The following is a 12,306-nucleotide window of genomic DNA, read 5'->3' as shown; positions in this document are numbered from 1 at the left end:
CCAATTAACTAGATTATAATTTTTCATTTTAAAAACCGATTGTTATCCGAAATTAGAAAATAAATTGATTACGTATATACATACACATGGAATTCATAGAAACATATGTAAAATTTTAATTATACATAGATAAATAAATGGGTATTTATAATTTATTTTTAAGTTAAATATTTAAAAGAACTTTAAATTTATTTGTTTTAAATGATTTTTTAATTAAATTTTCATTTAAATATTTTTATTTAATATTTAAAGAATTACATGTTAATTTTAAAAAGGTGTTGTTATACTTAGCAATGGTTTCCTACACTTAGTCTAAGGGAAATGACGAAACTTTCCTTTATTACTTTGAGGAATCAAAATTGATTTTTTTTTTCTCTGCGAAACATGGGCGTATGCACAATACACCTCACCACTTGGTGAGGCGTATGTATAATACGCCTTATCACAAGGTGAGGCGTATGGATAATATGCCTCACCACATGGCGTGGCGTATGGCTGATACGCCTCACCATATGGTGAGGCATACAAACAACACGTCTCACCATGTGGTGAGGCATATTAGCCATGCGCCTCACCACGTGGTGAGGCGTATTTTGCACACGCCTACGTGTGAAAATGTGCTTTTAAAATAATTTTAATTATAATTATTAACATTATAATTAAAAAATATACATAAAGTACTAAAATGTGTTAAAATATACATAAAATGCTAAAGAATTCTAAATATTAAAAAAGTACAATAAGTCAATTCGGCTGGTTCTATTCCTCCATAATCTGATCCAGCCGAGTCCTAACTGGTAGAGCCTGCTCAGCGAGGACGAGTGCGATCGCCTGCTGAGCGACGTCTGCCAAACGGCTAACCTACTGCACAAAATTAAATGTTAAAAAAACAACATAGGTAAAATAATAATAAAAAAATAAAAAAAAACTTACATATTAGTTATTGGAGCAAGAATGGTGGACCAACGCATCCTGAGGGGCACAAAGCAGACGAGGATGTGAATGTCGTTTGTACCACTCCATATACCCAGCAACACAAGCATCGGGATCGGCTCCAACTGTTTGGCATCTCCTCTGATCAACGCCACAAGTAAATGGAAATCTCCACCAAGTATCATCAACTCTCACTCCGGAATGCGTGAGTCTGTACGATATAGACTTCCATGGCCGAAATGCAGTAGCAGGTCTAATATGCTTAGACGGAATAGTCTTAACATAACCGACCTGACGCAGGACTCGGTCGTGCATATATGCGGGTTTTTGTTAAATATCTTGTGGTTTCGTGTTTTTACAGAACAGTATATGCGGGTTTTTGTTACAAAACCGAACCATGTGGTTTGTAAAATTTTCGTTTTTTATTGACTTTGCCAAATTTGGCTCATAACGACCTCAAAATGCAAATTAATAGAATTTCCAGCGTTCGAACATTAATTTTCAAGCGTGATTCTTGAATTTCTAGAATCCAATTCAAGCGGAAAAGAGGAAGAGGAAGGAAGGAAAGCAAAAAAAAAAAAAAGTCAGAATTTTAACTTTCCCAAATTACCCCTCTAATTTAATAGAGTTACCTTTGCCTTGATCTTGGTAACAGTGCAAAACCACATGGTTGCGTTTGTAAAAAAAATTCCATAGATATCCATCTACATATCAATGATACCATACTGAAAAATAGATTAACCGAAACCAATTAACTAGATTATAATTTTTCATTTTAAAAACCGATTGTTATCCGAAATTAGAAAATAAATTGATTACGTATATACATACACATGGAATTCATAGAAACATATATAAAATTTTAATTATACATAGATAAATAAATGGGTATTTATAATTTATTTTTAAGTTAAATATTTAAAAGAACTTTAAATTTATTTGTTTTAAATGATTTTTTAATTAAATTTTCATTTAAATATTTTTATTTAATATTTAAAGAATTACATGTTAATTTTAAAAAGGTGCTGTTATACTTAGCCATGGTTTCCTACACTTAGTCTAGAGGAAATGACGAAACTTCCCTTTATTACTTTGGGGAATCAAAATTGATTTTTTTTCTCTGCGGAACATGGGCGTATGCACAATACACCTCACCACTTGGTGAGGCGTATGGATAATATGCCTCACCACATGGTGTGGCGTATGGCTGATACGCCTCACCATATGGTGAGGCATACAAACAACACATCTCACCATGTAGTGAGGCATATTAGCCATGCGCCTCACCACGTGGTGAGGCGTATTTTGCACACGCCTACGTGTGAAAATGTGCTTTTAAAATAATTTTAATTATAATTATTAACATTATAATTAAAAAATATACATAAAGTACTAAAATGTGTTAAAATGTGTTAAAATATACATAAACTGCTAAAGAATTCTAAATATTAAAAAAGTACAATAAGTCAATTCGGCTGGTTCTATTCCTCCATAATCTGATCCAGCCGAGTCCTAACTGGTAGAGCCTGCTCAGCGAGGATGAGTGCGATCACCTGCTGAGCGACGTCTGCCAAACGGCTAACCTACTGCACAAAATTAGATATTAAAAAAAACAACATAGGTAAAATAATTAAAAAATAATAATAAAAAAAACTTACATATTAGTTATTGGAGCGAGAATGGTGGACCAACGCATCCTGAGGGGCACAAAGCAGACGAGGATGTGAATGTCATTTGTACCACTCCATATACTCGGCAACACAAGCATCGGGATCGGCTCCAACTGTTTGGCATCTCCCCTGATCAACGCCACGAGTAAATGAAAATCTCCACCAAGTATCATCAACTCTCACTCCGGAATGCGCGAGTCTGTACGATATAGACTTCCATGTCCGAAATGCAGTAGCAGGTCTAATATGCTTAGACGGAATAGTCTGAACATAACCGACCTGACGCAGGACTCGTTCGTGCATATATAGCTCAACAATATCTCTACACCGTATCCACCCGGCGTAGGACACTCGAAGCTGATCATCATCGACGACTGGACCATAAGGCAACCACATCACCTGCAAAAAAAATTATTTAATAACATATTAATAAGGAATGACATTTGTTTAAGTAAATTGTTGCAAGTTATAAAAATTATTTTACCTCGGCTGCCGTCATCTGGTCTAACTGTGCACGAAAGCTCACGAGTCGAGAGCCCTTCCTGCCTAGAGTCCCGACATCCCATCTGCATGCCCAGGGAGCAGTTTCTGGAGTCTGGAATGGTAGTCGATAGGACTGGAATGCCGGAAAGTACTCATATATCCATGCCTGGACGAGGGTCAAACATCCGTACATATGTCCGAGCACTCTCCTCTACTCGCCATCCCTAGCTGCCGATATAAAGTGGCAAGTGTAGCAGATCCCCAAGAACATCCAATAGCCCATGTGATGCCTGCGTGAACCTCCTAGAGATGGGACAGCCTAATCCTATCACCACTCTTTTCGATAAACAAGGTGGATCCTAATGTAAGTCATAACCATGATGTTGCTCGAGTCCCGATATCTCGACGGGCTCCCGGCTGGGTAAGGCTATCCACAACATCGGCAAAAACTCCTCCACCACTCCAGTAGTGCTCCAACTACGATAACAACTCCTCCTGCGTAACTCCAAACAGATCCATACACATAGCCTGTAGCCACTTAATACTGCATGTATCCAAAATCATCTGACCGGCCACTAGAATAGAGAGAATCTGCCATCCATCGTGTAAAAGGATAGTCATCTCCCAGAACGGTAAGTAAAATGAGTTCGTATCGAGCTGTCACCGCTCCACAAACGCAGATATCAGAGCCGCATCCAAATTTCTGAACATCATGGATGGAAGGTGAGACAACCCAATCCTCTCTACCACAGCTTTCAGCTGTAAACATGGCACATATACAATTACTGAATATTTTTGAACAAATAATAAGTAAAATAATTTATTGAGCAAATTATTATAACCTCGGGTGTCGTACTCTCATACCATAGATGTAATGTGCCACAAGCTACTGATCTATTGTAGCACGTAAGAAGATCTCGATGATGTCCCCCAACATCCGTGAGGCAACGTGTCCAAAAAACTAGGAATCATGGAACCATCACTCGGGCCACTGTCCACCGGTCCCGAAACAATCCAACTACGGTCCTCAATAGGTTTGGACCGTTTTCTGGTCCCTGAAATAATATTGAATTATAAATAATATTAAATTATAAATAATACTAAATTATAAATAATATTGAATTATACCTGTACTGACAAATCGTCCACCCCTGCGATGTCTGCTCGTGCCCTGAGTAGGCTGCACATCATCATCATATCCTTGTCGTCGCTGGACCTCGGCTAGCTCCTCAAAATAATCATCCACCACAGCATAATCATGATCTCGCTCTCCCATATCCTCTGCCTCCTCATCCCCCAACTCAGGCTGATCCAACTTAGGCTAATCTACCTCAGCCATGCGCAACTGCTGCATCTCAGCCGCTCTCTGCCTACGAGCTGATATATCAACACCACGCGCTCTCGTATGACGTGGTGTAGAATTCTCACCAATATCTAGCTGCCTCAATGCTGGCGGGAGAGATTTTCCAACTACACCTCTACGTGTATTAATCACATTATTTAATAAAATTAGAAACCGTTTACAAATATTATTCGTTTAACTAAATATTATTTCTAACTACTCCCTCTGGTCCAGTTTAGAAGTCGTTTTAGACTCTTGCACAAATATTAAGAATGCATTTAAAACTTACTCAAAATTCCTAATACTATTTCAAACTAATAACTCTAACATAAATTCGTAACTATTATTTCAAACTAATATTTCAAATCATATTATTTCTACAAAAAAAAAATATATTATTCGAACCAATATTTATAACTCTAATTTTAAGAAAAAAAAAAAAGGGGTGTATGAACATCACGCCCCTACACAGGTAGAGGCGTATTGTTCATATACGCCTCCACCACAAGTGGGGCATATGAACAATACGCCTCTACCTGTGTAGGGGCGTGATGTTCATACGCCCCCTCTATGGTGGAGGTGTGATGCTCATACGCCCCCTCTATGGTGGAGGCGTGATGCTCATACGCCCCCTCTATGGTGGAGGCGTGATGCTCATACGCCCCAACACTTGAAAAATTGATTTTTTGAAAAACAGTCGATTTAACTATAAAAACCGTAAATAAAACAATTTTTCGGATGAAATTACGTACCATGAGTCCTTTCCCGCAGCCGCTCCTCCCCCGATCCATGTTTTTCTTTACCAAATTAGTCCGGATTAGATTGTAGAGAGTTTTGGTTTTTTGAGAGGATTTGGGAAGTTGAGAGGATTTGAGAATTTGATGAAAAGGTATATCCGTCTTCACTATAGGCTAAGTGTGGAAAATCTAGGCTAAGTATAGTAATTCACATTTTAAAATCAATAATTACATATGAAAATTTATTTATTTTAAGTGAAAAGTCATTAAGCTACTGAAACTAGTTTCACACCGTACCAATATTGGTATATATATGATCAGCAATATTGATATGCAACTTAATGACCAAATAGATCTAAGCTTATTAAGTCTAAGTCTTAGAATGTTTCGAAACTCCACCGTATGGTTTTAATAAGCCTAAATCTAAAGGTGAATGACCAAATATTATATGATTATTAAGGTCCATGTGATCAAAACTGATGATATGAAACTAATTCCGGGCTATAAAAAAAAATATGTCAAAGGTGTTGTAGAAGGGTAATTTGATATTGCCATGGACATGGTGAGCTCACTTGACTTGCTTGCATTCCTAATATATATGGACATTGCATTATATTCACAAAGTCATGCTTTAAGGATAAGTATTAAATTCTGTAATAAAAGATACTACTAATAAGTTATTCCCACAATAATAATAATTATCATATGAGTCGGCCAACAGTAGATAACATTATTGGACTGCACCCTTTAATATTGTCCGTAAAATGTGAAGAAGATATTCCATCAAACTTCAACTCAATCTCACCAATCAATTACTAACATATCCAAAATGCTTTATTCAAATTACCAAATTCACATCCAAAAGAAAGTGCTATTTTGACCTTTGCTGATTCATGAAGATAATTACCATAAAGGAAGCTAATATTACATAGAAATTGGCCAAAAAAAACATCAATTGGTATGGGAGAGTCGTTTTCTATCATAATAAAGAAAATGTTTGTATTTTGGTATTTAGGATGCAATAGTAATGGATAAGGTTTTGGAGTGGAGAGCTTGAAATCTACTTAGGACCTTTGGTTTTGTATAAATAAGAGCTCCTCTTTTACTTGTTGGAGAAGTATTTAATCTCACAGCCGACATACTCTTTATTTCTCTCCTTTTCTTTCAGATGCTTTTCTATTTTGCTACCTAAACATCGCTAGGAAAGTTTCGGCCAGCTTGATGTTTGTAAATAACTTTTCATCAATGAATAACATCTGTAAATGGATTTTTAAGGTTTAATACAACTTTTTTTAAATATAATAATGAAATGATCATTTTAAGGGCAAATTACAAAACTAGGTTAAATGGGAGGTCCATTTACATATTTAACTCATTTACTCAACCTATTACATATTTAGACTGTTTTTGTGTGACTTTCCCATAATACTCCTAACCTTCCCACTTCCCCAAACACGAACGGTCTCTCCCCCCTTCTCGTTGGTTACGCAAAACAGTTGGCTCCTCCATTAATGATTCCAAGACTTTTCATCTTCCTATCTTCCTTTAAATTGCACGAAATCTGCACCATTTCTCCAAATCACAATGTATTTCTCTTCTTACTCTCTTCATCTCTTGATTCTGCAACTTCCAAATCCTAGAAAATGAAGCCATGGTTCTTTATCTTTCATTTCCTGCTCGTTTCTTGGTTTCTTTCTTCTTGTGACCATCGAAGAAATGGTGATTCTACGTTATTTTCATCGTTTTTCCTAGTTTATCATATTGTTTTCGTCGAAAAATGTAAGTATATACTGTTTTTTCTGCGTTTTTACTATAAATTCACTTTAGCATATGCCGTTTTCGCGAAGTCTGCGTGGAGAAATTTATCGATTTCACTTCGCGAAACGATGATTACGCAAAGTTTGCGAGGTAATTCGATAAATTTCTCTCGCAAACTCCGCGAAATCATCATTTCGCGAAGTCAGAGCGTCACATTTCTCCTCGCAGACGTCGCGAAATCATTGTTTCGCTAAGTAAAATCACCTTCTTCCATGCACATTTATGTTCGCATACTTAGCGAATCCTAGTTTCGCGAAACCAAATCTTCCTTTTTTCTGACTAACACGATTAAATTTTTCTGGAGGTGGTTGAATACATAATATTCATTTCTGGAAGTCGGCGTGCTGGGGTGCCATGAGAGACATCTATTCCAAAAGGCCTGGACTTCCAACCATCGGTTGTGAATATGAGTCTACACTGTGGGACAGTTCCATCCCTCTGGTGAATAAGAGCCTATGTATCGTGAGACATCCATCCATCGGTGGTGAATAAGAGCCTATGTATAATGAAGTGATTTGTTAGGAGTTTATTGTGGCAATCTTGTTCTGTACCGTGAGACACATCCATCCATCGGTATTGAATAGGAGCCTATGTATTATGAAGTGATTTGTTAGGAGTTTATTGTGGCAATCTTGTTGTAAATTTTGATAATGTTATGATTTTAATATTAGAATCCGTTGTTGTTTGGCAATTTTTGTTATGTACCACTTCGCGAATTAGCTTAAAAACACATTCAGGCTTCGCATATGCTAATTAAATTCATCAAGTAAACCAAACATTAGCTTTGCAGGCTTCGCATACGATCGAATCTGCGAAGTCAGACGGGAGGGAGACAGACGCGCGTAAATATTGAGGGTATTACGGGAAAGTCACACAAAAACATTCTAGATATGTAGTAGGTTGAGTAAATGGGTTAAATATGTAAATGGACCTCCCATTTGATCCATTTTTGTAATTTACCCTAATTTTAATAGTAAACTAACAAAGATTCATATTCTTATTAAGTTAGAACTTGAAGGAAATAATAGTGGCAAATGGGTAGAACCCTAACTCTCAAGGAGTAATTTTGATTTCAATGCATAAAAAGATTTATTCATTACAAAAAGAATGGTTTATATACCCTTTAAATCCTAGACTAGAAAAAATTTAAAAGCCTCTAAGGTATAACTAACATATTCTTATTTATAAAAAGATTATTTTATCCGTACTGTATCTAAGAGTTCTACAGAATTTAAATTAATCTCTAAAATCTTTCTAATTCTCTGCATATCTATATCTAAAAGTTCTACATAATTTAAATTAATCCTTAAAATCTCTCTAATTCTCTGCATATCTATATATAATATAAAACAGTAACGATGAAGCTGATGTGTGACTTCCTCCTTTTTTACTGATGAAAAATATAATATAATATATTACCTTTATTTATATTATTATATTTATTTATAAAAAGATTATTTTATCCGTACTATATCTAAGAGTTCTACAGAATTTAAATTAATCCCTAAAATCTCTCTAATTCTCTGCATATCTATATCTAAAAGTTCTACATCATTTAAATTAATCCCTAAAATCTCTCTAATTCTCTGCATATCTATATATAATATAAAACAGTAACGATGGAGCTGAGGCGTCACTTCCTCCTTTTTTTACTGATGAAAAATATAATATAAAATAATATATATATATATACATATATATATAATATAAAACAGTAACGATGGAGCTGAGGTGTCACTTCCTCCTTTTTTACTGATGAAAAATATAATATAAAATATAATATATTAACTTTAGTTATATTATTATATTTATTTATAAAAAGATTATTTTATCCGTACTATATCTAAGAGTTCTACATAATTTAAATTAATCCCTAAAATCTCTCTAATTCTCTGCATATCTATATCTAAAAGTTCTACATAATTTATATTAATCCCTAAAATCTCTCTAATTCTCTGTATATCTATATATATGTAATATAAAACAATAACGATGGAGCTGAGGTGTCACTTCATTATTTTTTACTGATAAAAAAATATAATATAATATATAATATATTAATTTTAATTATATCATTATATGTATCTATAAAAAGATTATTTAAATTAAATGTGAAAATAAAATAATAATATTTAATTTATATAGCACCTTTATATCATTAATTGTAATTATTAAATTATATTTTTGTTAATATTTATATATTAAGATGAATCTGTGCATCGCACGGGTCAAAAACTAGTTCTTATTAAGTTAGAACTTGAAGAAAATAATATTGGCAAATGGGTAGAACCCTAACTCTCAAGGAGTGATTTTGATTTCAATGCATAAAAAGATTTATTCATTACAAAAAGAATGGTTTATATACCCTTTAAATCCTAGACTAGAAAAAATTTAAAAGCCTCGAAGGTATAACTAACATATTCTAAAGTATTAGCGCTAGGAAGGCCACAAAATAAAGTAATGGTAAACTAGTAAATAACTTAATGGTAGAAAATGTAAATAAGGGGTGACAGACTTGTAATTAGGATACCAATCAGAAATGAAGAACTTACTGATTAGGTCAAATCACACGTCGTGTGGGGTATATGACAAGTCATGTGGGCTAAAAATCTGATCATCACACGACGTGTTGGAATCTTCGCACGCCATGTGAATTAATTAAAAAGAAGCAGAACCTTCCATTTTCTAGCAGTGTGTGGGTGTCTTTGCTCTTTTTCTTTGATGTTGCTCTTGGAGCCACACGACGTGTTGCTGTTTGACACGTTGTGTGCCCCCTATTTCATTGAACCCCCAATTTCCTTATTGATTCCCTCATCATTATCTCCTTCCCGAAAATAATTGGACTCAAGTCTTGGGTAGTTTACTCGAGAGACACATCCAGCTTGAAATGACTCAAATCTCGCACATTAAATGATGGAGATGTATTTCCCAACCAATTCGGGAATGCTACATGATAAGCATATCTCTTAGGTCGAAGCTTGCTACTCGAAGCACTAGCTAAACGCTCTTTACTCAAATACACCATTACTTTATCCTCGACTTCAAATTGCACATCCCTTCGGTACTCATCGACCTTAGCCTTCAACTTGACATTGCGCTCCTTAAGCTTCTCTTTAACTACTCCATGCATTTGTTAGATTTCATGAGCTAGTCTTTGAGCATGAATACTAACCTTTGCTCCTCTCGGTGGCTTATTATGTCAAGAATGTAGTTGGGCACTTTAGTATAGACCATCCCAAAATGCGACTTTCAAAAGGTTCTCGAATGAATGGCGTTGTTGTAACAAAATTTCATTTGAGCTACCGCAAAGTTCCACGTCTTCGGTTTACCATTGCACTTGCTTTTTAAGAGGTTTCCCAAGGTTCAATTCACTACCTCGGTTTACCAAAACTTCTCATTTTCTCATTCTCTCAAACTCTCAACTCTCTAATCTTTCATAAACTCACAGCTCAGAACGAGAATCATGTCGGGAATGAAGCACGGCAAAGGAAAATGACCAATTCATGGCAAGGTGTGTTTTTTTCAAAATCCACCTGCCCTTTGGGCAGGCGGATGAACTTTTCGCATGTTCGCCTCCCCTTTAGGCTGGTGGAAAGAAAAAACGCCTACCCTTTGGCCATGCGTTTTTTTCTGAACACCTCCTTTACGGGTGGGCCGAAATATATTTTTTTGCCAAAATTCTAATTTTCTTAAATAATTGTTGTTTTTACGTTAAATTTGTATTTATTTTTCATTAATTGACGTAAATTAGTGCGTACAAATAGAATATTAGTGTGAAGTTATTAGACTTAAGTACTGAAATTACTAGTAAATAACGGAAATGCTTAGGGGTTAGGAACAGATTTCAATTAGATTAAATAACAACTGATGTTATTCGATTGGTTTGTCATTTTTCAGAGTTTTGAGGTGGACGGGAGTTGCGGACAGCGGAAGACGACCAGACGTGGTGCAACTGCCTCTGTTTGGAAGGATAGAGAGGCATAGAGGCTGCAGGTGGCACAGAGGATGCACGAGACACAGAGGCAGCATATGTAGTAGAAGCCTACTGTGAGACAGCACATTAGAGCTGCTGTAGAGGAGCACACAGCTCGTGATGAGCATGTAGATGATCTCGGCATTCATATGGACATGGATGAGACTGATATGAAATGACTCGGGTCATGAGGCAGCTGCTAGGATTCCCCTTCATCAGGTGACGCAGAGGAGAGGAGGCCGTTTTTTATTGCAGAGTCGTCAGCTGGTAAATAATTTATATTCGTGTTTTATTCTGTTATTAATTCACCTTAGTTATTATTATAACGTTGTAATCGTTTATATGTAATATGTGTAATAAAATTTCAGGGAGCAGCAAATGCAGTAGGGATGTTAATGACGATTCGTGGCTCGTGACGGAGCAGGTGCCCGACGGTCCGATCGATGGTAGCATGATTCCTAGCTTTTATGGGCACGTTGCCGCTGGGAGATGGAAAGGGTAGATGAGGAGCCTCCTCAAGTGCCATATTAGATCGGCATGTTGTAAAAAACTGGTCAATTTTTTTTTGAAGAAACTTACCTCGTCTTTGAAATCGTCTATTTCTGGAGTTCTCGGTCCATTTTTTTTAAATTTCAGTTTTGTTCGTGAGAGAGAATTAAATAACAGTTTTTTGTCAAAAAAAAAAAGAAGGGCAAAATTATTTTTATGGAGCTGTAACAAGTAATTAGGGAGCGGTGAATAACAATACCCTAAAAAAATTATATTAGTTGTAACCAACCATTAAACTCAATGTCACCAAGTGTCACCAAAATTAGTACCAAACTCTTTTCGGTTATAACTTTGTGATAAAATTGTTGTGTCATTTTCTTTAATATTTTGTTTAATAAAATTATTTTGGAACTAATAATTTTCATTTAATGAGGCAAATAATTTTTTAGTCAATTAATAATAAATACTTTCTTTCAAAACAATACTCAGTATCTTCCAAAAAAACTACTCAGTTAAAAATGAGGCAATTAATTTTTTAATAGCTTTATAATAATTTACATACAAGTAAGAATAATTCATTTAATTATTTTGTTACATAAAAAAACTACTAATTAATTAATTAAAAATTAGTAATATTATGGTTTTATAACAAATGACCCCACAAATTAACAAATTAAATTACAAACCATTAATCATTGCCATTGGTGGAGATAGGTGTTGCTGGTTCTTTAGCTTTTGGGTTTGTGATTTGGTAGGTGCTGGTTTCATGTTCGACCCACTATCAAAGCTAAAGGCTATGGCCCCTGTCTACTTGGCTAGAATTGTTAATATCACACTAATAACACCACATTGTCTCTTTGT

General features: G+C 35.3%; 1 long non-coding RNA gene across 1 annotated transcript; it reads right to left on the bottom strand.

Annotated features, from left to right (window-relative positions):
- Positions 1 to 2,630: 2,630 nt before the first annotated feature.
- LOC136234714 (uncharacterized) lies at positions 2,631 to 4,091 on the bottom strand. The gene is made up of 3 exons (XR_010691446.1): positions 3,951 to 4,091; positions 3,088 to 3,845; positions 2,631 to 3,002 (listed from the first exon to the last, which is right to left on the bottom strand). It is a non-coding gene; the product is annotated as an uncharacterized lncRNA (long non-coding RNA).
- Between the last annotated feature and the right edge of the window lie 8,215 nt (positions 4,092 to 12,306).

The sequence above is a fragment of the Euphorbia lathyris genome, chromosome 7, assembly GCF_963576675.1.
Source record: "Euphorbia lathyris chromosome 7, ddEupLath1.1, whole genome shotgun sequence".
Lineage (NCBI taxonomy): Eukaryota > Viridiplantae > Streptophyta > Magnoliopsida > Malpighiales > Euphorbiaceae > Euphorbia > Euphorbia lathyris.
The sequence above is the reverse complement of the archived record's forward strand: the minus strand, read 5'-3'. Positions and strand labels throughout refer to the sequence as shown.